The sequence below is a fragment of the Sus scrofa genome, chromosome 4 (assembly GCF_054392235.1).
Source record: "Sus scrofa isolate SSC_HxYL_T2T_F1_AM1 chromosome 4, Sscrofa_HxYL_maternal_Yorkshire_Landrace_v2.0, whole genome shotgun sequence".
Taxonomy (NCBI): domain Eukaryota; kingdom Metazoa; phylum Chordata; class Mammalia; order Artiodactyla; family Suidae; genus Sus; species Sus scrofa.
Window position 1 is genome coordinate 15,475,075 of NC_139386.1, and position 23,100 is coordinate 15,498,174.

Here is a 23,100-nt window from a genome sequence, read left to right on the forward strand (position 1 = left end):
TATGAAGTAGCAAGAAGAATTTTCAGGGGCTTGCCTGTTGCATGCATCTTTTGCAAGGTCCTTGTGCCCAATCAGCCCGAGATCACCGGGGACAACTCTATTGTCTGACAATGCAGGGTTGCTGACTCATTGGGATGAGGTCTGTTATGATTATATCTATGTCTTATCTTTTATCTATAGCAATTATATGTCTTGTCTATCTTATTTGTGTCTAGTCTCATGAACAGCCAGGCAGATTCTTACTCTCTATCCTGGACTAATTTTTATTTTCCCACGGTTTGTGAGTTTATTAGCTTCTTATGGCTGCTGTACCAAGCGCCAGAAATTGGGTGCCTTAAAACAATAGAGTTTTTCTCTCTCACAGTTCTAGAGACCAGAAGGCCAAGATCAGGATGATGGCAGGGCTGGTTCCTTCTGCAGGTTCTGAGGGAGACTCTGTTCTCTGCCTCTCTCCTGGCTTCTGGTGATTGCTGGCAATCCTTGGCCTTCCTTGGCCTGTAGGTGTGTTACTCCAATCTGCGTCCCTTTTAAAAAAAATTTTATGGCCATATCCTCAGCATATGGAAGTTCCCAGGCCAGGGATTGAGTCTGAGCCACACCTGCAACGCTAGATCATTTATCCCACTGTGCCAGGCCAGGGATCAAACCCGAACCTCCAAGTGACCAGAGCCACTGCAGTCGCCTTCTTAACCCTTTGAGCCATGGTGGGAACTCCTCTGCCTCCATCTTTATATAGCTTTCTCCTGTGTCTCTCTGTCTTCATAGGCTGTCTTCTGTGAAGGACACCAGTCATATGAAGTTAGGGTCCATCCTATTCCAGTGTTAGCTCATCTCAATTTAGTTAATTACATTTGTAAAGACCCTGTTTCCAAATAAGGTCACATTCTGAGGACCTGGAGGTTAGGACTTTTTTTTTTTTTTTTTAAGAGGACACAATTCAACTCATAACAAGGAACAGAACAAACCTGTTCCTGAGTCAGAGCTTAACTTGCCATGACTCAGTGTGGCAGGAAGATTAGCAGTTTCAGCATCACCGGCGGCTTATTTGGAAATGCAGAATCTGGGATGCCACTCCAGACCAGTGCATCAGAATCTATTTTTCAACACTATCCCCAGTGATTGGTCTGCACATTAAAGTGTGAGAAATAGAGTTAACATGATAGTTGACAGCACATGAGCAGTCCTGGGGACATGCAAAATCATGTTTACACAGCCAGATCTGAATTGGCTTATTATTAGGAATTAAGATCCCAAACAGCAGCTATCAAAGAAACCGCTCCAAACCAGCAACTCCAACAGTGGCAAAGACAAGGCATGGGTTTGGGTGGAAGGCTTGATGAGATCTTAGGGTGGGCTTGGGGAGAAAGAAGACGAGGGCAGTACGGGAACTGCTAGAACTACCCTAGCTGCGTCCAAGCTGTGTGACCACTACTTAAATCCGCTAAGCCTCACTGTCCACAAGTGTTAAGAGGAGCGAATACCTCTGACCTCAGTGACTGGTGTGAGCATTAAGGGTGAAAACACACCTAAAGGGCCCAGTACAGCATCTGCAGGGAAAAACGCAGAAGGAAGGGTGAACTGGGTCCACCCTGGGAGAAGAGGAATCCTGACAGAGCAAGCAACTCATTCAACCAATTCTTCATTCTTTCAGTATTTGGCCCCTACAATGTGCTAAACCCTATGTGAGGCACTGGGAACACAAATTACATGTGAGTCTTCCAGTGGTTCACGGTCAAAAGGAGGAGCAAGTGAGGCAGGTGTGAAGGCACCAACAATGCAGGCTGAGTCAGGAACTTCTCACGGGTGGCCCGGGGTACCAGATGGGGCTTCCCCAACGCCCCGCTTGCAGCGAGCAGGCTACTCCAGCCCCTCTGTGTGATTTCACGCTTCCCCACCTCATTCCTTCTCATTAGTTTGGTTCCAAGAGAAGGTGGCTGTGAGCCTGTAGCTGCCAGATCTTTGAGAGTCTAACTGATTGATGACAATAGCAAGGACAAGAAGGCAGCTTTCATAGAATGAAATACAATTGAACCATTTACCAGATGTTTCCATAAACGCAGTGCATGGATTATCTCATCCAAACTTTGTGGCAAACCTTTGAGGCACATACCAAGCAAACATAGATCTGAATTCTGGGTGACTTGGGTAAATTACTTAACCTCTCTGAGCCTGAATTTCCTTTTATTTATTTATTTATTTATTTATTTTGGTCTTTTTAGGGCCACTCTTGTGGCATATGGAGGTTCTCAGGCTAGGGGTTGAGTTGGAGCTATAGTCGCTGGCCTATGCCACAGCCACAGCAACACCCGATTTGAGCCATGTCTGTGGCCTACACCACAGCTCACAGCGATGCTGGATCCTTAACCCACTGAACAATGCCAGGGATCGAACTTGCGTCCTCATAGATACTAGTCAGATTAGCTTCCACTGAGCCACGACAGGAACTTCCCTCCTCGTTTTAAATGGGATAAAAATGGTACCAGCCATAGTGTCTGGAACATGTCGATAATGGCATTTTGTTGAACTGAACTGAATATTGTGAAGGTCAGGGGCAAGGGGACCCACAGCCTTTCTCTTTGAGAGGTGCTGGTGTTACCCCCAGTTGTCAGCTGTCAGCTGAGCATACAGGAGCCCCTGCAGTGCTTTAGTATAGGTCTTACTGGATTGCAGGAGAGAAAGAAGGAATCAGACCTCGATTTCAGAGTGACAAGCAAATTGCCATTTCTCAGAATTGCTTCTAATCCATTATGAAGAACCCAACCATCTGTGCTAATGAAGAGAAATGAACCTCACCTGGGCATGACTTTGGGCTTGAGCTTCAAACTCAACCTGAATTTGGACTCTGGGAGTAATCCGATTGCTTGACAAACTCTGCCTCCTTTTTCTCTCTCTCCTCCACCTGCCTTTCAGTGGAGGGCAAAAAAAATTCTAGAAGGGGAGGAAGAGGGGGCTCAAGTTGAGATAAAGGCCCTTGGAAGACTTATGGTCATCCTGCTCTAGTTCTGCCCTGGAACTTATCACTTTCTGTCCTCTACACCTGCTCCCCAACTGCTATCTAAGCTCCATGAGAGTAATGACTCTGGATCACTGCTGTCTCCCGTGTACCAAACACAGTGTCTGGCACATAAAAGCACAAGCTCAATAAAGGTATGTTGAGTGAATGAATGAGTGACATATTAAAGTGGTCGTTTTTATCCCTGACTATAATTCAACAATATTGTGGGCTTTAAAAAAAATCCGGGAGTTCCCATTGTGGCTCAGTGGGTTAAGAACCCAAATAGTGTCTGTGAGGATACAGGTTCGATCCCTGGCCTCTCTCAGTGGGTTAAGGATCTGGCGTTGCCCCAAGCTGCAGCATAGGTCGCAGATGCGGCTCGGATCTGGTGTCGTTGTGGCTGTGGTGTAGGCCAGTGGCTACAGCTTCAATTCAACCCCTAGCCTGGGAACGTCCATGTGTTGCAGGTGTGGCCCTAAAATATAAAATAAAATAAAATAAATAAAATAAAATAAAATAAAATATTAAAATAAAAAACGCAGGTTTTCAAATTCTCTATCCTGGAAGTTCTGACACAGGAAGTCTGGCCAGGGAGCACCTCTTAAAAATCCACTCATATCTTTGGAAAGATCCAAGAGAAACTAGTAACATCATTTGTTTCCAGGGAGATGAATTGACTGGTCAGGGGCCATGGAGGGAGATTTTTTAACTGAATGGCCCTTTGCATTTTTGGCATGCTTTTTGTTTTTTGTTTTTTGTTTTTTTGCTTGTGAGTTATATATTACTTACTCATAGAAGAAAATAAAATTTAAGTTAAAGACTAAAAAACTGCCTAGGTGATTCTGATGTGCAGCCAGGGTTGAAAATAGCCAACGGAAGACAAGTTGTTATGTCTAAACAGGAGCTGGGATTGGGCATACAGCTGAAATGTGGGCTACCTGTGCTGCTTGAGTAATGGGCTGTCACTGAAGCAGGCGAGGAGGAGAATTTACTCCACTGACATATTAGGTCGATTAATCAGCTGGGGAGAAGGAGTGGAGGCTGTTGCCTGTCATTCCAGGGGCTCAGGGACCTCACAAGCCTGTGTTTGAGTAAAATAGGAAAGACGTTTCCTGTGCTCTGAGAAAGCCAAGCATTTGATAAGAAGCCACTGTGTCCACTTTAATTCAGTCATCAAAAGTGCACCAAAAAAATCAAATAAGTTTTCTTCTTTGGCTTATCAGATTGGCAAAGATTAAAAGAATAATACCTAGCATCAGAAGGCCAGAGAAACAGAGTTTTATGCACTGCCTGTGGGAAAAGGACGGTGCAGCTGGCTTCCTTGAGAGCGATTTTGCAATTAAAACCAAAATGCTTAAAGTACCACATCATACCTTTGGATTCCATAATTCTGAATAATTTATCCTATGATGTATTCAGCCAAATGAGCAAATAATGATGTTCATCCTGGTATTTATCATTGTAATTATATTGGTTAAAATATAATAAAATATAATTGGATGGAAAGTCCAGCCATATAAGATCATTTCATTTATGGTACAGGAGTTTTTGGTGTAGCTCAGCAGGTTGAGGACCTGACAGTGTCTCTGTGAGGCTGTGGGTTTGGCCCTGGCCTCGATCAGTGGATTAGGATCTGGTGTTGCCGCAGGCTGTGGCATAGGTCGCAGATGTGGCTTGTGTCCTGTGTTGCTGTGGCTGTGGTGTAGGCCGGAGCTGCAGCTCCTATTCAACCTCTGGCCCAGGGATTTCCATATGCCACAGGTGTGGCTGTAAAATGGTAAAAAAAAAAAAAATTATGGTACATACACACAATGGAATGCCTATGCCACCATCAATAGTGTAAAAAGAACATCATGATAGGATATTAGACATGCATACTCACAGACATAGTTTAGAAAACTAGGGGCAGGTGCCACTTTTGTAAAATAAATATATGCCTGGAAAAAAGGGTGTAAACTAGAATCTTAAAAATAATTATGTGAACTGGTAATCTTTTAATTATTATTATTATTTTTTGCTTTTTAGGGCTGCACCTGCAGTATATGGAAGTTCCCAGGCCTAGGGATCAAATCAGAGCTACGGCTGCCAGCCATTTCCAGCCATTTCCACAGCCACAGCAACACAGGATCCGAACTGTGTCTGGGACCCTTACCATAGCTCTTGGCAACACCAGATCCTTAATCCACTGAGCAAGGCCAGGGATTGAACCTACTTCCTCATGGATACTAGTTGGGTTCATTAGTGCTGAGCCACAACGGGAACTCTATCTTTTTTTGTTTTGGTTTGGTTTGGTTTTGGCTGTGCCCGAGGCATGTGGAAGTCCGTGGGCCAGAGATCAAACCCATCACAGCAATGACAATGCCAGATCCTTAACCTGCTGAGCCATCAGGGAACTCCTGGGTCAGCTTTTTACAGGCATTCCTTCTCCCCAAGGGCACAGGATGGTGGCCATAGTAGCAAGCATCACATCTAAAAATAATCATGTCCTGGGCAGGCAGGCAGGCAGGGGTTTCTGTTTTAGCCAGAGGAAGATTCTTTTCCAAACCTACTAGAAGATTTCCCCTCAGTACCTCTTGACCAGAATTGAGCCACATGCTTGTGCTCCAGATACTTGAGACCTCTCGCCTTCGTCGTCCAGGTAACTCAGAAAGGGAGAAGTGGAAGCTCACCAGGGTATATACGACATAGTGCCTGCTCTGCAGGTTATTCCAAATTGCACCTGACTCTCCCTCCACCCATACCTTCTAGTAGTGGAGGCTGCTTTTGCTGCTCTGTTTTACCCAGCGTGGGGATGGGGGGGGGTGGAAAAATCTCTCTCTTCATGGCTGCCTCTGGAACTCAGGTTGGTGCTGTGGCACTTTCACTGTCCCTGCTGTGGCTCTGAACCAGTGGCATGATGGAAGCAACAAGGTTTCACCTTGCACGTGGCTCACTTCTCTGGCGTTTCTCGCAGGTGAGGCTTTGCTGTGCTTCTAAAGACCCTCAGAAAAGAGGATTTTACACTCTCTCTCCATTACCACTTTCTGTACCTATTAAGGTGTGGTGGGAAGAATTGTCTTGCTCCCAAATATTCCCGGTACCTCAGAATGTGACCTTGCTTGGAGATAGGGGCTTTAAAGAAGTGATGACATTAAAATGAGGCCTTTCGGTTGGGTCCTCATCCAGTCTGCCTGGTGTCCTTCTAAGAAGAGGAAATTTGGGCACAGAGCACCGGGAGGCACCTTCACAGAGAACAGGCTGTGGAGAAATTCAAGGGGAAGGTGGCCGTCTCCAAGCCAGAGAGAGAGGCCTCGGAAGGAAGCCAACTTGCCAACACCTTGATTTGGACGTCCGGCCCCCAGAACTATGAGAAAATAAACCTCTCGTTTAAGCCCCCCAGTGTGTGGTACCTTGTAGCCACCTCAACTGAGGGGCATATAAGCTAACATAGTGTAGAAGTGTCTCTCTTAAAACCTGGCCCTCCGGCCAAAACAAGATCACCTGGGGATGTTTGTTCACATGAAGACCCCAGGGCCCACTCCACACTCACTGAATAAGGGTCTCCGTGGTCAGGCCCTGCTCCATGGCCGTCTGCCCTCTGTAGGCTCAACAGCCCAGTGGCCATAGGCTCTGGAAGCAGTCTCCCCTGGGTTCACCTCAGCATTGTCAGGGATGACTAGGGTGACCCCACAAATTCTTGTCAAAAGGTAGAAAATATTTGAATGAACGGGAGGCACTCAGTAATGACCTTGAGGGGAGTTCCCCTGTGGCTCAGTGGGTTAAGGACCTGATATTGTCTCTGTGAGGATGCAGGTTTGATCCCTGGCCTCACTCAATGGATTAAGGATGCAGCATTGTCTGGATTTCCCATCGTGGCACAGTGGTTAACAAATCCGACTAGGAACCATGAGGTTGCAGGTTCGATCCCTGGCCTTGCTCAGTGGGTTAAGGATCCGGCGTTGCCTTGAGCTGTGGTGTAGGTTGCAAACGTGGCTCAGATCTGGCATTGCTGTGGCTCTGGCGGAGGCCTGTGACTACAGCTCCTATTGGACCCCTAGCCTGGGAACCTCCATATGCCACAGGAAGCAGCCCTAGAAAAGGTAAAAAGACCAAAAAAAAGAAAAGAAAAGAAAAAAAAAGGATGCAGCATTGTCATAAACTGGTAGGTCGAAGATGCAGCTTGGATCCCATGTTGCTGTGGCTGTGGTGTAGACCTCAGCTGCAATTCCAGTTCGACCCCTGGCCTGGGAACTTTCATAGGCCACAGGTGCAGCCATAAAAAGGAAAAAAATTACCCTGAGGTAACAGGTATAAACTGAGACCATCCTAGAGGTGCCAGGACTTATGGTTTCCTAATTAAAACCAGAAACTGTGCCTGAGCAGATCGCTTAACCTTTGGAAGCTCCATTGAATCATTTATAAGACGTGACTAATAGCATCAACCTCTCGGGGTGTGGCGAGGATAAAAGGTAGCATCTGTAATGCTCTTACACAGCAGAGTGCAATTAATTTCTCCCAGGCCCAACACTAGCACGACCTTAGGCTAAAATGATTACACAAGAGCGACTTCTCTCCCATGTCGTCATTGCTGGTCTGCATGGATATAAACCACCATGAGGTAATTGCATTTAAACTTTTAAAAAGTGCATATAAACTTAATTGCTTTCAGAAATGAGCTGTGTTACTAGCAGACCAAGATGTGTATTGCACAGCTGTTTTCTCTTTTCAGTTTAATTAATTCTTATTTTCTGAAGAATTCATCCAGGTTACCTCCTTTTTTTTTTCCTTTTTCTTTTTAGAGCCACACCTGCAGCATATGGAGGTTCCCAGGCTAGGGGTCTAATCGGAGCTGTAGCCACTGGCCTACGCCACAGCCACAGAAACGTCAGATCCGAGCCGAATCCGCGAACTATACCACAGCTCACAGCAACGCTGGATCCTTAACCCACTGAGCAAGGCCATGGATCGATCCCGCAACCTCATGTTTCCTAGTCGGATTCGTTTCCACTGCGTCATGACAGGAACTCCCATTTATTTGTTTATTTATTTTCAGTTTACCTCTTGATTATAGTTTTGGAGAGCTCTGTCTGGTTATAGGAGCATGCCTTCCTGTGCCTGGAACTGGGCGGGGAGGTGAGTGGTGGGGGAGAAATGAGGTTTGAAACAGAGCCAGAAGCTACTAGAAGCTACCCCGTGTACAATTATTTAAGTCATCAAACATATAAAATTGTACATGACATACAGTGTCTATGAATGTTGCATCAGAATGGAAAGACTCTCCTATCAGGAATAAATTTTATAGTGCAATGCATATAATTACAAATATACCCTTTCATTTTATTGGTGGGAATTGAGCAAAATGGAATTTATAAACTATTACATTTAGGAGTTCCTGTCGCAACGCAGCAGAAATGAATCTGACTAGGAACCATGAGGTTGTGGGTTCAACCCCTGGCCTTGCTCAGTGGGTTAAGGATCCACTGTTGCTATGAGCTGTGGTGTAGGTTGCCATCACGGCTCGGATCTGGTGTTGCTGTGGCTCTGGTGTAGCCTGGCAGGTGTAGCTCTGATTCCACCTCTAGCCCGGGAACCTCTATATGTCACGGGAGCGGCCCTCAAAAGACAAAAGACGAAAACAAAACAAAAGAAAACAAAACAAAACCAAAAAACTATTACATTTAGAATGGATAAGCAATGAAGTCCTGCTGTAGAGCACAGGGAACTATATCCAATCTTTTGGGATAGAACATGATGGAAGATAATATGAGAAAAAGAATGTGTGTGTGTGTGTGTGTGTGTGTGTGTGTATTTACATTTAGACACGTTACATACACATATGTGTGTGTACATATTTTTGTACACATATAGAATGTATATATATATATAAATATATATATATCTTTGCTGTATAGCAGAAAATGGCACAACATTGTAAATCAACTATACTTTAATAAAAATATGCAAAAAAACCTTTCTGTGTTTGTAGGACCCAAATCCTACAAACTGGTCACCAGTTCAGATTTGGGGAGTGAGGCAACCGGAGAGTCCCTGACTTCCTGTACTTGGGGGGAGTTAAAAATTATTTGAAAACAAATGTAAGTCATTATTGCTATTGTTCATTTTTGAGCAGCAGGATGGTCAGTGGTGAAATCTAAGAGGGAGCTGAGAAGTGCCGGGAAGGAATCCCTTTCTCTCTCTCTCTTTCTTTTGACCCTATCGTCTTGCACTACGTGACTGTCCCTGCAGGGGCCTGTAACATAAGCTAATTATAGTCTGATAATGAGTGGCAATGGCATGAAAATAGAAGACCAGAATTAAAACAGGATAAACAGGCCCAGGCTGTGTGTGTGTGTGTGTGTGTGTGTGTGTGTGTCTGCATGTGTGTGTGTGTGTGTCTGCATGTGTGTGTGTGTGTGTCTGCATGTGTGTGTGCACACACTCGTATTCATGTGTATATAAGGCCTGTAGTAACAGAACAACAATTAAATCATGCTTTCAACCCATTCACTGTGATGACAACTACCCATGTCTGATGGATGGCAGCTGCTTCTTTAGGAAATATTCCAGAGGTTCAGTGACATCTTGAATGACAGAGGAAACCTGGCATCACATGAGATGTGCCCTCTCACTTCCCCATCTGTGCCCCTCTCAGTCTGGTCTGCTGCCCCAGGTCCTGCCCACTGGCTGAGCCACAGCCTGCCAGGTAGCTGGTCTACCTGGGACCTGTCAAGCTTCCCATCTTGGTTTTCCTATCTTGCCTCTTACTGCCTAGAAATGTAATAGCAATTGATACCCATAGTTGCTTTCTCAATGATGAGTCTCACAAGTAACTAAATAATCTTTGAAAAGTAATTGTCAATTAAAAAAAATACTCAGTAGTGATATTGAAGGTACAGAGTGTGGATTATAGTTGCATAATTTGCTACAATTTTTCTGGTTTCTGGAGAGCAGCTGTTTGCATGTTTTAGAAGCCTTAACATGTATGTATCCTTTAAGTTAGCAGTGCTGTGTCCAGCCTAAGAAAATGACTTAAAAAAACGACAATATTTAGCAACTTGGATGTTCACTCCTGTGTTATTCATAGCAGAAGAAATTTGTTGGGGGAGAAAAAGCCCTGTCCGTTCAACCAGATAATTGATTTAATCAAAGAAATGTGTATCAGTGTAGTAGAATAATATGTAGCCATTAAAATGTTAATGTGGGACAGATTCATTTGCACGAAAAGATGTTCCATCGAAAGTACATTATAAACCCATAGGGCAGAGCTTTGCTTTTGGGAAGATGGAATAGACACACTTTTCTTATTTCTCTGAGTACAGTTAAAACCCCCTGAATGTGATGTATAGAACAAGCATATGAAGACTCTGAAAGTTGGAGAGAAGAAGGCAGACTGGCAGGGACCTCAGGACCCTCTGGGATTTTGAGTCCTCTAGAATTTTGTTTTGCCTATTGTATCTCAAGCTTGAATTGATGAAACCAGCAACCTGGAAAGGCCATGGAGAACAGACATCAAAAGCCCTAAGAAAGGGAGTTCCCATTGTGGCTCAGTGGTTAAGAACCCAACATAATGTCCATGAGGATATGGGTTTGATCCCTGCCCTCACTCAGTGGGTTAAGGATCCAGCATTGCTGTGGCTATAGTGTAGGCTGGCAGCTGCAGCTCCAGTTCGATCCATAGCCTGGGAACTTCCATATGCTGCAGGTGCAGCCCTAAAAAGAAAAAAAAAAAAAAAAAGCCCTAAGAACCCACATTCTCTAGTCACCAGAACAGGGGCAGCCTAGCAAAACAGAAAACTTTTAAACAATAACTTCTCTACTCCAGTTAAACAGCTGACCCACCTTGTCGGCAAGGCCCAGTGGGAGCTGAGACTGCCCTACTCACCCAGCTGTATTGAGGGACCCCCATACTCCCAGCCCCACCACAAGGACCCTAACTCAGAAGCATCGAGGAGTTTGCTGAGCTGTTACAACCTTGTGCTACTAAACCACCCCTCTCTGTGTACTGTAGTAAAACCCACACTCTTTTACTGGCCTTGGCTGGGTTTAGCTCAGGGAGAGAGAGGTGGAATCCTCAGAGCTGGCAGCGGGGTGGGGCTGGGGGAAGACCCTGCATGTTTCTTCAGCTTTCTCTCACCATGTGAATAAGTCACTTTCCTTATTGCCCTCTGTGCTCCCATAGCTCTTCTGTCTTAGAAGAGACTGCTTTTAGAAAGATATCTGCTATCAATCATTTACACCTCAGTGCAGATTTGTCACTGAGTTCCCTCTTCAGTTGGTCTCTGGAAATAAATGGAGCTATCCTTATGTTAGAGATATAAAGTGATTGGGGTTTACGGGGAGAAGAAGGCCAGACTGGGGAGGCATTTCTTGAATTGCTAGAATCTCTTGCTTCCCGGTTGTCCTGGGTCCAAGAAACCAGTTTCCAATCAGATGCAAGAAGCTATTGTCTAAAGCAAGGGAAAAGCAGCCCTGGAGCTTAGCAAGGAGGTTAATCATGACCCTCTTGGGAGATGAAGATTCTACTGGTAATTCCTATGAGGATTTAAAAGGTTTTCAGGTGTAACTCCTTGCTAAAGTAAGAAGAGAATTTCTCACCCTTGAGCCCCCTCCACCTAAGGGCCAAAGACTCCTATGAAGAATGTCTTATTTTTCAAAAGTTTTTCTTTTAACTAAAATAGTGATACTCTTTGTTTAAAAATTAAATAATTGATTTCTGTTTTCAGCCGCAATATGTGAAGAACTTGCAACTTGTCACTCCCATCCTGACCATAAGTTAAAAGCTAAACAAACAGCTAATCAGTCTTGGACCCTCCAGAAAATTGGGGTCATAATGCAGACAACCACCCTGAAATGTAGAGAGATGGTGAATTCCAAGCCATGTCCTCTTCTTACCCCAAACAGAAACCATCTAGAGCCATAAGCTGATGTGAACACTTGAATGGTAATTTTGATGACTTTATGAAGGCTGAATGTGGACTGGTTTGAGAATAAGAAACTCCTGGTGGCCACAGTCTTAGGGTAGGGGGCATCATATTTTCATAGGTTTAATGTCTAGTAACCCCCCAGCTATTCCCAGTGAAAATCCAAGAACTATCCTCTATGGCTATGGCAAAGGAAGGGGAAAAGTAACTATTTAGAAATATGCCAGAGCATTCTCCATTTAAAAAGGCCTACCCAACAAAGAAAAAGATTTTACAAGACCCTTATTTCACCTGGGGGGTGGTTTTTTATTATACTCCATCCCCCTGTACCACCCTGTTTCACTCAAGATGGTTGGGGGATGAGGGAAGATAGACACACTTGTGAAGGTCACAGCCCAGGGGCCTTCACTACTGCATCACTAGGGATCCACTGTAACAACAGGGCAGTGCAGATGAAAGAGCTGCAAGTGCAGACTCTACTTAAGGAGGAGTCCTTAGGGCAGCCTAAAGACAAACATGGGAACTCTAGAGGTGTTTGAAGTTTCTGACACCTAAAGCTACAGCAAATATTAAACACAGGCCAATTCCCAGACAGATTAACATAAAACATCACACTGATGCCTTATTCACTTCTGTTCCTGTGCCTCAATATGTCATGTCCAGCTTTCAACAGAAAATTATGAAGCATGACGAAAGTGGGGAAAAAATACATATTCTGAAGATACAAAGTAAGAATAAAAACCGGACTCAGATATGTAACAGATGTTGAAATTATCAGACCACCACTTAAAATAACTATGATTTAAAATAATTATGGCTAATATGTTAAGGACTGTAATGAAAAAAGTAGATAAGAACAGATGTGTAATTTAAGCAGAGAAATGGAAATCTTAAGAAAGAATCAAATGGAATACAAAGGAGAAAAGCTACAACACTGTAACAGAAATGAAGAATGCCTTTGATGGACTCATCTGCAGACTAGACCACTGAGAAACGTAGGTCAATAAAAATTTCCCAAACTGAAATACAAAGATAAAAATGAGGTGAGGGGGGAATAGAATAGAACATTTTAAAAGATAAAACAATTTGGATATATGAGATCACAAATAATTGAAATACCTGGAGAAGGAATAAAGAATGTAGCAGGAAAAATAATTAACTAATGAAGAACTTTCCAAAATTAATAATGGACCACAGACCTAAGAACCTCAGAGGACCCAAACAGGATAATACCCCAAAATATGCACATAGGCTATCTTATTCAAACTTCAAAAACCAAAGACAAAGAGAAGTTACTGAAACAAACCAGGAGAGGAACACGTCCTACTTATAAAGGGACAAGGATGAAAATTATAGCAGACTTCTCATCAGAAACCATGCATGCAAGAGGAGAATGTTGACGGGAAAAAACCCTGCTAACCTGGAATTCTATATCCGAAAAGAATATCCTTCAAAAGTAAAAGAAATAAAGACTTTCTCTAACAAATAAAAACTGAAGGAATTAATCACATACAGAAATGCCCTGTAAGAAATGTTAAAATAAATCCTTCAGGGAGAAAGAAAAAAAACATAGGTCAAAAATTTGTGTCTACATAGAGAAAGGAAGAGCATCAGAGAAAGAGTAAATGGTTAAAATTAAATCTTTTATTTTTTCTTATTCTTAATTGATCTAGAGATAACTGCTTGTTTAAAGTAATAATAGCAACGATGTCCTGCTTGATGATAGCATATGGATAAGTGAAATGAATAACAGTAATGTCAAAGGGATGAAAGGGAGGTATTGGAAATATTTGGTTATAGGGCTTGTATACTACAGGGGGAGCAGTAGAGTGTTATTTGAAAGTAGAATTAGATTAGTTATAAATGTGTATTGCAAACTCTAGGATAACCACAAAATATTAAAAAAAAATGAAATAATGGAACTGCACAAAGTAAGAGCTAAACGATCCCTTCTCTACATTTTATAACACTACTTCTGAAAGGTAGCCACTGTTATTAATCTGGTGTGCATTCTTCAGGATACACATGAGAGATATTTTTCTGCACCTTCATTTGTATTCACCCAACATACTAGGACATCCTTCCATGCAGGTCTACTTCTGAGTGGGTGCTGATGGAAGGACTTGGAGGTACCTAGTCTAGTCTAGGAGATACCCTTGAGATCAGTTAGTGATGGATGTGATGGATGCATGTAGCTAGAGAAAACTGCTTGAGGGACACACAAACAACCAGTGGGGACTGGGGTGGGGAGCTCTCTGGACTCTTAAATTTGGGAGGTGCAGAATGAAGAGCACTGTGCCCAGGGCAAGAAAGCTGGGTCCAAAGGGCTGTGTCCAGGGAATATGGGGCAAACTAACTCACCTCTCTGAAACTCATAGAGCAGGCATTCACCACTTGAGGCACAGATTCTCTGTGATGCTTAAGTAACATCCTCTCTATGTGATATCCCCTTTAAGTGGTCACCCAGCCTCTACCTGAACTCTGCAGTGATGGGCAGTGGGGAAAAGAGAGGGCTTCAGTTGGAGTTCAGTAAGTTGACCCTAGTGTTGGTGGTGGAGTGTGGGGTGGTGCTGGACAGAGCCGTGAGAACAAGCAGAGACCAAGAAGGCAGCCAGCTGTGAGCCCCTAGGGGTGGTGGTGGAGGTGGAAGGAGGGGGATGGGAGATTGAAGTTGAACTAACAAAAGAGGGTGGATTTCAGAACCAAAGAGCTTAAGCGGATTATCCAAGTCCTCAGTGGGTGTGCGAAAGGGTCCTGCTCAGATGAGAAAAGAAGCCTTTTCACCCCAGTTCCCTCTGGCTACCAGAGCCACAGGCAGTTTTGGAAGAGATGCTGTTCTCCGTGGGAGTCAGCCAAATTACAGTGGGCTGAGAGCAGTTTTTGACTTCAGAACGTTGCCGGGAGAAAAACAAAACCTTCAGCTTTCTCAGCAGGGGAACTTCAATGCCCACAGCATCACAAAGGGGCAGGATGCAAACATACCATACGTGTGCATGGTGGATGCACAAGCACAGGGTCTGGATAATTAGTAGTCTTGGGTTTCCTGGTAGGGTCATGCTTTTTCATTGAATTGGTTGGCTGGAAAATACTCCAACCCTTTCTTTGCCAAGCTCAGAAGTGGTAGAGCCAGAGTTACCATGCTTCCTGTATTTTCCAAAGAGCTGATGGCAGCCGATTTTCAGTGAGACTTCTGAACCATTGTTTACATTTGCATTTTAGACTTTCACGTGGACCTGCAGAATAAATACATGCACTCTTGAGAAAGTGATACTTTTTTAAAAAGGAACTTCAAACCCACAGTAGAGTCTTTTGTTTTACTTCTGATTCTGGAACATCACCAACCACTACTGGATTTGTTAACCGCAGGATGTTTTTTGAATAGTTTTTAACTCTAAAACATGTGGTTTTACTGGCAGCATGTCTTAAAATGTTGAATAATTAATAAGAAATCGGCTTTGGGAAATCTAAATTTTTTGACTGCAGAGCAATTTTTAGAAAAACTGCTTTTAAACAGCTCCTGTGGGGATTTTCCCATAAAGTCGTCTCTCATCTGCCAGATGGAAGAAACGATTGAGCAATAAGGATTATACATGTCGATAATTTATTGAGCACTTACTATGAGCCAACCACCTGAGATGTGTTATTTCTGGTCTTTATGGGACAGGATGTTAAAAAGGAGACTCTTTTGTCTCAATGTGCACAGAGGTATTAGGATGCTAGTTCTGAGGATAATCAGTGTGAGAGAGACCTGCCGTGTCTACCTGGCTTGAAATTAGGAAAGATTGAGAGAAGATTAATCAAGAGAGTGGAGGCGCCACCTTCCAGCCTTGAAATGTGTTCTTTGACACAGCCACACCTCCAGGGTCCCAGGCGGCAAAGTCACTTGCTTGGTGAAAACTGTCCTTTTCTCTGACCTCGTCCCCGCTCCCCTCCCTGTTCCTGGCCCTGCTGATCCCAAAGAGCAGGAGCAGATGAACACGAGAGAACAGAAAGACAGCCTCTCCTTCCCCACTGTTCACGGAAGCTGGTCTGAGCTGGGAAGGGGGAGATTTTTTTCATTGCTGTATAGTTTGCTTACAATATGATATGAGTTTCAAGTGCACAGTGATTTGACATTTTTATAGATTATATTCAGTGTAAAGTTGTTATAAAATATTGACTGTGTTCCCTGTGCTGTACATTACATCCTTGTATCTTATTTTATACTGAGTAGTTGTTTGTACCTCTTAATCCCTTTTTCTTACCTTGCCCCTCTCCTCACTGGTAACCATCAGTTTGTTCTGTGAGTCTGTTTCTGTTTTGTTATATTCATTGCTTTAGTTTTTAGATTCCACATATAAGTGAAACCATGCAGTATTTGTCTTTCTCTGTCTGACTTATTTCACTTAGCATAATACCTTCTAGGTTCATCGGCATTGTTGCAAATGGAAAAATTTCATTTCCTTTTATGGGCTGAGTCATAACATTCCATTATATGCATGCTACATCTTCCTGAAGCTAAATCACATTCAGAGTTTTGGATCATTTCAAACAGCTGGACTTTGCAATCCCTGAGTTGCGGCTGTATTGGCAGCCTTTAGACTGTCACCTGACTGAGTGTGAGCAGAATACAGAGAGGCTTGCAGGATTTGTCACTCACAGGCAGGCAGAGGCCGCCCCTCCCCCCATCCTCTCTCCTCCCCCATCCTCTCTTCTCTGCGCCCCCCAACAGTTAAAGTGCTTTTTAGTCACAGTGGGTCCTCATGCTTGTTTAGCACAGCAGTCACACTCACAGCACCACCAATGGTGTGGGACTATGTTTCCCATTTTGTAGATGGGAAATAAAGGTCAGAGAGGTTAAATAACAACTAGGAATCATATTCAGATTTCCCTGTCTCAGTTCTGTGTTATTCCTTACTATTTTGGTTATTATGCCAAAAGGTGAAATGCTAAAGGAAGGAGGGAGATACAGATTTTTAAGGAAGAAAAGTAAAGTTTCCCCTAACAATTGATTTTAGATATTGTCTATGATGCTGGAAAGATGGTATCAGAATCCAGGTTCTTGTTCACGGCAGTCGAAGAATGAACTCTGTGAACACACAGGCAGCAAGCAAGCAAAGTCTTTACTAAAGGAAAGCAGATAACTCCCAGGGTTACTGGGAGGGGGGAGAAGAGCCCCCCCTTTCTCTATTGTCCTATAGGGGGTTTTATTCCTTAAAGTTGGGGGGAGGGTACCAATGTGGGGTCCAGAGAGATGTGGTCTTCTCCCACTGGCCGTATTCAGTTACCCATATCAGTCCTTGTTCAGTAGGGTCTTAGGGGTGGAAATGTCCCATAAGTCTCATGGTTTCTTTGTCCTTTTCTTCTCATAAACTGAGTCACAGGGGATTAGGGATTAAGGCCCATCTGGTGTAGGTACACTCTCTATAGCAGACAAGGCCTGTGGGGGTGTTACTCCCTGGAGCCCTTAAGCCACAAATGTTCATCAATGGCCATATCAAAGAATGCATTGTACTTGAGTTAATACTCTGCCTCATCTATACTTTTTTGTTTATTGGTTTTGTTTTGTTTGTCCTGTGGCATATGGAAGTTCCCATGCTAGGGGTCACAGCAACACCAGATCCGAGCTGTATCTGTGACCTACACTGTAGCTTTCTACGGCAACCCTGGGCCCTTAACCCACTGATCAAGGCCAGGGATCAAACCCGAATCCTCATGGATACTAGTCGGCTTTGTAACTGCTGAGCCACAACGGGAACTCCTTAGGTATTGTCTATGCTTTTAAAACACCTTGACAAAGTTTTTAAAGCTAGGGGTATTTGGTTTCATTTCAGTCTGCAACCTCCTCCTCAGATTCAATAATTAATTGGCTACTGTAGCTCACAGAATTCTGGGTTGCATAGGTTTACCAGCTTATTAGAGGGTATGATAAAGGATACAGCTGAACGGCCCCATGAAGAGATAAATAGGACGAGGTCTGGGAGGGTCCCAAGGTTCTCTCTGTTGAACTGAGGGTTGCCTCACCCTCTTGGTATGTGGATGTGTTCACCAACCTGGAAGTTCTCCGACCTTTTGTGATTTTTATGGACCTTCCTCACGTAGGCATGATCATCCTTAACTCCATATTCAATCCTACTCCCTTTTCCAGAGAATGGGAGGCAGGGCTGAAATCCCAGGCTTGCAATCTAGTCTTTCTGGTGACCAGCCCTCATCCAGGAGCTATAGGAGCCCACCCAGGGTCACCTCATTGGAACAAGGGATACTCTTATCACCCAGGAAATCACAAGGATTTCAGGACCAACTAGAGCAAACTATGCTCCCGGTACTCTTATCACTTATGGAATCCCAAGGGTTTCAGGGGCTTTGTTCCAACTACTGGGGACAAGGACCAATATCTATTTCCTATTGTCTCCTAGGACCCTTCTTGAAAGGCACATGTGTCAGGTGCTTTATATGTATGATCACCTGGAATCCTTACAGGGACCATGAAGAGTTCCTGTTTCACAGAAGAAAATAAATCAGGAAGAAAGAGGCTGTGACTTGTCCAAGGCAAGGAAGTTACCCCCACCCTGTCGATGGAATTATGCTGCTTCTTGTGAGTCCTCCTGTGCAGTCAGGTCAAAGGTTGGCTGGCCCAGGGGAGAGGGGGATGAAGGAGGGGGAGTATCGTCGGGGGAGGAAGGTCTTCTGCCTGCAAGCTGTGTGACCTAACACACCCTATCATATTGAGGCAGAATATTAACTCAGGTAGTCAGTGTAGGAGCATGGGCTTCAATGCCTTCTTTGACATGGTCATTGATGAACATTTGTGGCTTAAGGGCTCCAGGGAGTAACATCCCCACAGGCCTTGTCTGCTATAGAGAGTGTACCTATGCCCAGGTGTACATCAATCTCTAACCCCCTGTGACTCAGTTTATGGGAAGAAAAGGACAAAGAAACCATGAGACTTATGGGACATTTCCACCCCTAAGACCCTACTGAACAAGGACTGATATGGGTAACTGAATACGGCCAGTGGGAGAAGACCACATCTCTCTGGACCCCACATTGGTACCCTCCCCCCAACTTTAAGGAATAAAACCCCCTATAGGACAATAGAGAAAGGGGGGGCTCTTCTCCCCCCTCCCAGTAACCCTGGGAGTTTTCTGCTTTCCTTTAGTAAAGACTTTGCTTGCTTGCTGCCTGTGTGTTCTCAGAGTTCATTCTTCGACTGCTGTGGTATCAATATGATGTCAGCATTCGCAGGCCCAGCTCTGTCCTGCCCCTTTTTAAGGTGTGTAATTGGGGAGTTCCTATTGTGGCTCAGCAGGTTAAGAACAACAACTAGTGTCTATGAGGATGAGTTCGATCCCTGGTCTTGCTCAGTGGGTTAAGGATCTGGTGTTGACCTGAGCCGTGGCGTAGATCACAGATACTGCTCTGAATCATTGTTGCCGTGGCTGTGCTGTCGGCTGGCAGCTGCAGCTCCCATTCAACCCCTAGCCTGGGAACTTCCATTTGTGGTGGGTGTGGCCTTAAAAAGACAGGAAAAAAAAAAAAAAGATGTGTAATCGGGTCAGCCACTCTCCTCCCCCTCCACACTCCAAATTGAAATTGCTAATATACTAGAAATGCAGTTGAGCTAAAATTAGTTTAGCTTCAGTTCCCAAAGCCATTTTACCCCCCTCCTTGTAGAGAATGGATTTACATAATTGTATCCTGAGAGGAAATCATCATTCAGCCTTTTAAAAAAATGAGCCTCTTTAAATACGTATTTTCGCCCTCTTCAAGTCACCTTTTGCCAGCTGGGAAGCAGTTCTGCTTTAGGATTTTTGTTCTCATTTCAACCTTGGTGATCATCTCAAGACAATGGGGAGGCAGGCCAAGCAGGGAAGGTTGGGGAGGCGGGAGAGTGAGCGCCAAAGAATGGCCTTGCCTAGTGCTTCCTCCTTCAACTGAGATCCAAAGGGGGCCCTCATGTCTTTTGAAAGTGACAAAACTATGCAGGCAGGACTCACTGCATATCTCAGATCTCTTGTCAGATGGGGCAGGCCCCTTTGCTGCCCCCACCCCTTTTTATAGCCACACCTGGAATTTCCCAGGCCAGGGGTCAAGTCAGAGCTGCAGCTGAGACCTGTGCCACAGCCATGGCAATACCAGATCCGAGCTGCATCGATGACCTGACCCATTGTGCGAGGCCAGGGATCGAACCCACATCCTCAGGGACACTGTGAGGATGTTCTTAACCCTCTGAGCCACAACAGGAACTCCTGCTCCTCTCTGTGAATTTTCCCATCTGGAAAATGGGGGTTAGAAAATATAGAACCTGTCACAACCATCTCAAAGGGTCATTGTTTGTGTTTTTGTTGGGGGGAGATTGTACTAGGACTGCATGAGCTTGGGGACTGGTTAAGAAAACACGATGGTGGGCGTTCCCGTCCTGGCGAAGTGGAAATGAATCCGACTAGGAACCAGGAGGTTGCGGGTTCAATCCCTGGCCTTGGTCAATGGGTTCAGGATCCGGCGTTGCCGTGAGCTGTGGTGTAGGTCACAGACGCGGCTCGGATCTGGCGTCCCTGTGGCTGTGGCGTAGGCTGGCGGCTACAGCTCTGATTAGACCCCTAGCCTGGGAACCTCCATATGCTGTGGGTGTGGCCCTAAAAAGACAAAAAAAAAATCATCTCGGATCATACTCCCTGGCTGGTTCACTGGTTGACCTTCTCAGTGTGTTACTAGGTCAACATGCCTCTTTTGTTGTACCGTAAGCCTCATGATGACTGGAACTGTGGATTTCTGTGTGAGCCAGATGACATGTGCACATAGGGAGTCCAAATTCTAGTTTTTCTTTCCCTGACTCTGTATGTGCAGATACAGGAGCTGAATGTTTCTCGGGCTTAGCAGGTGCAGCAGGTGGGTGCTCTGGGGGTGACTGCCTGGGGTGAACCCCTCTAGTCCAGGAGCACGCCTGTCCTCAGGCTCCAGCCCTTGTGTTGGGTCAGTCCATGCTCCCCACCCCTCCTGGCCATGGGTGGCTTGACTTTTCTGAAGGTGAATCCCTGACCCACGCTGGGCTAATTAATTTTCTTCCTTGAAATTTGGGAGGAAGGGGCAGAGACTGGGGTTCGGGTGCCTGGAGGCAATGACAGTGAAGGCCAGTGCTGCTGCCGTGTCCCTTCAGCCATCTGACACATGCTACTTACTGTTGCTCCTTCCTTAAATATTTGATGGACTTTACCACTGACACCGTTTGCCTTTGTGGGGACATTTTGTACTCTGAGTTCAATTTCTCTGATAGACAGAGCAGCATTTTTTTTTTCAGGGTTGCACCCGCAGCATATGGAGGTTCCCAAGCTAGGGTTCAAATCAGAGCTGTAGCTGCTGGCCTACACCACAGCCACAGCAACGCCGGATCCAACCTACACCACAGCTCATGGCAGTGCCGGATCCTTAACCCACTGAGCTAGGCCAGGGATGAAACCTGCAGCTTCATGGATACTAGTCAGAATTCGTTTCTGCTGAGCCACAATGGAAACTCTGACATAGCAGTATTTGAGTCATTCATTTTTCTCTTATTAGTTTTGGTAAATTGTGTTTTTCAAAGAATTGGTCTGGGTGCTGAAGTTATTGACCTAAAGTTTTTTTTATAATGTTGCCTTATTATCCTCCTAATGGCTATGGGAGGATAATATTAGCAATTTTGTTTTTGCCTTTTTCTTTATAATTGTGGGCTTTGTTAACATTTCTTTTGTTTGTTTTCTGTTGTCATTAACTATTTCATTGATTTCTGATCTTTATTGTTTTCCTTCCTTATACATTGAGTTTAATTGCTTTTTTTTCCCCTAACTTTTTAAAACAATTTAGATCATTAAGAAATTAGGAGTTCCCATCATGGCCTAGCGGTTAATGAACCCTACTAGTATCCATGAGGATGTGGGTTCCATCCCTGGTTTCGTTCAGTGGGTTAAGGATCTGGTGTTGCCATGAGCTGTGGTGTAGGTCACAGACACGGCTCAGATCCTGCGTTGCTGTGGCTGTGCTGTAGGCTGGCAGCTGAAGCTCCGATTCGACCCCTAACCTGGGAACCTCCAGGCCACAGATGTGGCTCTAAAAAGACAAAAGAAAAAAAAATAGATAATTTGTTTTAAACTCTTTGACTGATTGAGATATACTTATATAGCAATATGGAAGTTTAATGGGTACAGCATGTGTTTGTGATACACTTATATATTGCCAAGCCATTACCACCGTAGCGTTAGCTAACACTTCTATCACATTCCATAATTATTATTTCTTTTTTTGGTGTGAACAATTAAGGTCTAGTCTCTTAGCAACTTTGAAGTTGATAGTACAGTATTGTTGACAATAATAACTAGGCTGTGGATTTGCTCTCTGGGACTTATTTTTTCAGGAGTTGTGCCCTTAAACATCTCCCCAATTGTCACCCCTCCCCTAGCCCCTGGTAACCACCATTCTACTGTGTTTACTCAAGTTCAGCCTTTCATGTTTCACCTATAAGTGATATCAGACAGTATTCGTCTTTCTCTGACTTAATCTCACTTAGCATAATCCTCAGGGTTCATCCACATGGTAGAATGTCCTTCTTTCACATGGTTGCATAATACCCCATTGTACAAATACCACATCTTCTTTATCCACTCATCTCTTGACAGAATTTAGGTTGCTTCCGTAGCTTGGCTATTATATATATAATATATATATATATAATTACACATAATGTAATAGTATGTTGCAGATATCTTTCCAAAATCCTGTTTTCATTTCCTTTAGATGTTACCAGAAGTGGGATTGCTTGATCATAGGGTAGTTCTATTTTTTATTTATTTTATTATTATTATTATTAGGCTGTGTCTCAGGCAAACTGGAACCCATGCCGTAGCAGTGCCCCGAGCCACAGCAGTGACAATGCTAGATCCTTAACTACTATATCACCAGGGAACTTTTTTTTTTTAATCCTTTGTTTTCAGGGCCGCACTCCCAGCATATGGTGGTTCCCAGGCTAGGGGTCCAATCGGAGCTACAGCTGCTGGCCTATACCACAGCCACAGCAGCATCAGATCTGAGCCATGCCTGCAACCTACACCACAGCTCATGGCAATGCCAGATCCTTAACCCACTGAGCGAGGCCAGGGATCGAATCCACAACCTTATGGTTCTTAATCTGATTCGTTTCCACTGTGCCACAATGGGAACTCCAGTTATTTTTAATTTTTTGAGGAACTGCCCCCA

The 23,100-nt window shown here is 44.3% G+C and overlaps 2 long non-coding RNA genes across 3 annotated transcripts in view; both read left to right on the forward strand.

Annotated features, from left to right (window-relative positions):
- LOC146403691 (uncharacterized) overlaps positions 1–19,415 on the forward strand; it is a 60,121-nt gene extending 40,706 nt beyond the window's left edge. The window contains exon 6 of one of the 2 annotated variants that reach the window (XR_014843373.1): positions 18,291–19,058. This is a non-coding gene — a long non-coding RNA (uncharacterized LOC146403691). Of the gene's footprint in view, positions 1–18,290 lie in introns of both variants that reach the window. The other variant, XR_014843372.1, reaches the window with a different exon arrangement.
- Positions 5,497–6,373, forward strand: LOC106509974 (uncharacterized). The gene is made up of 3 exons (XR_001308031.3): positions 5,497–5,633; positions 5,838–5,948; positions 6,161–6,373. It is a non-coding gene; the product is annotated as an uncharacterized LOC106509974 (long non-coding RNA).
- Positions 19,416–23,100: the final 3,685 nt, after the last annotated feature.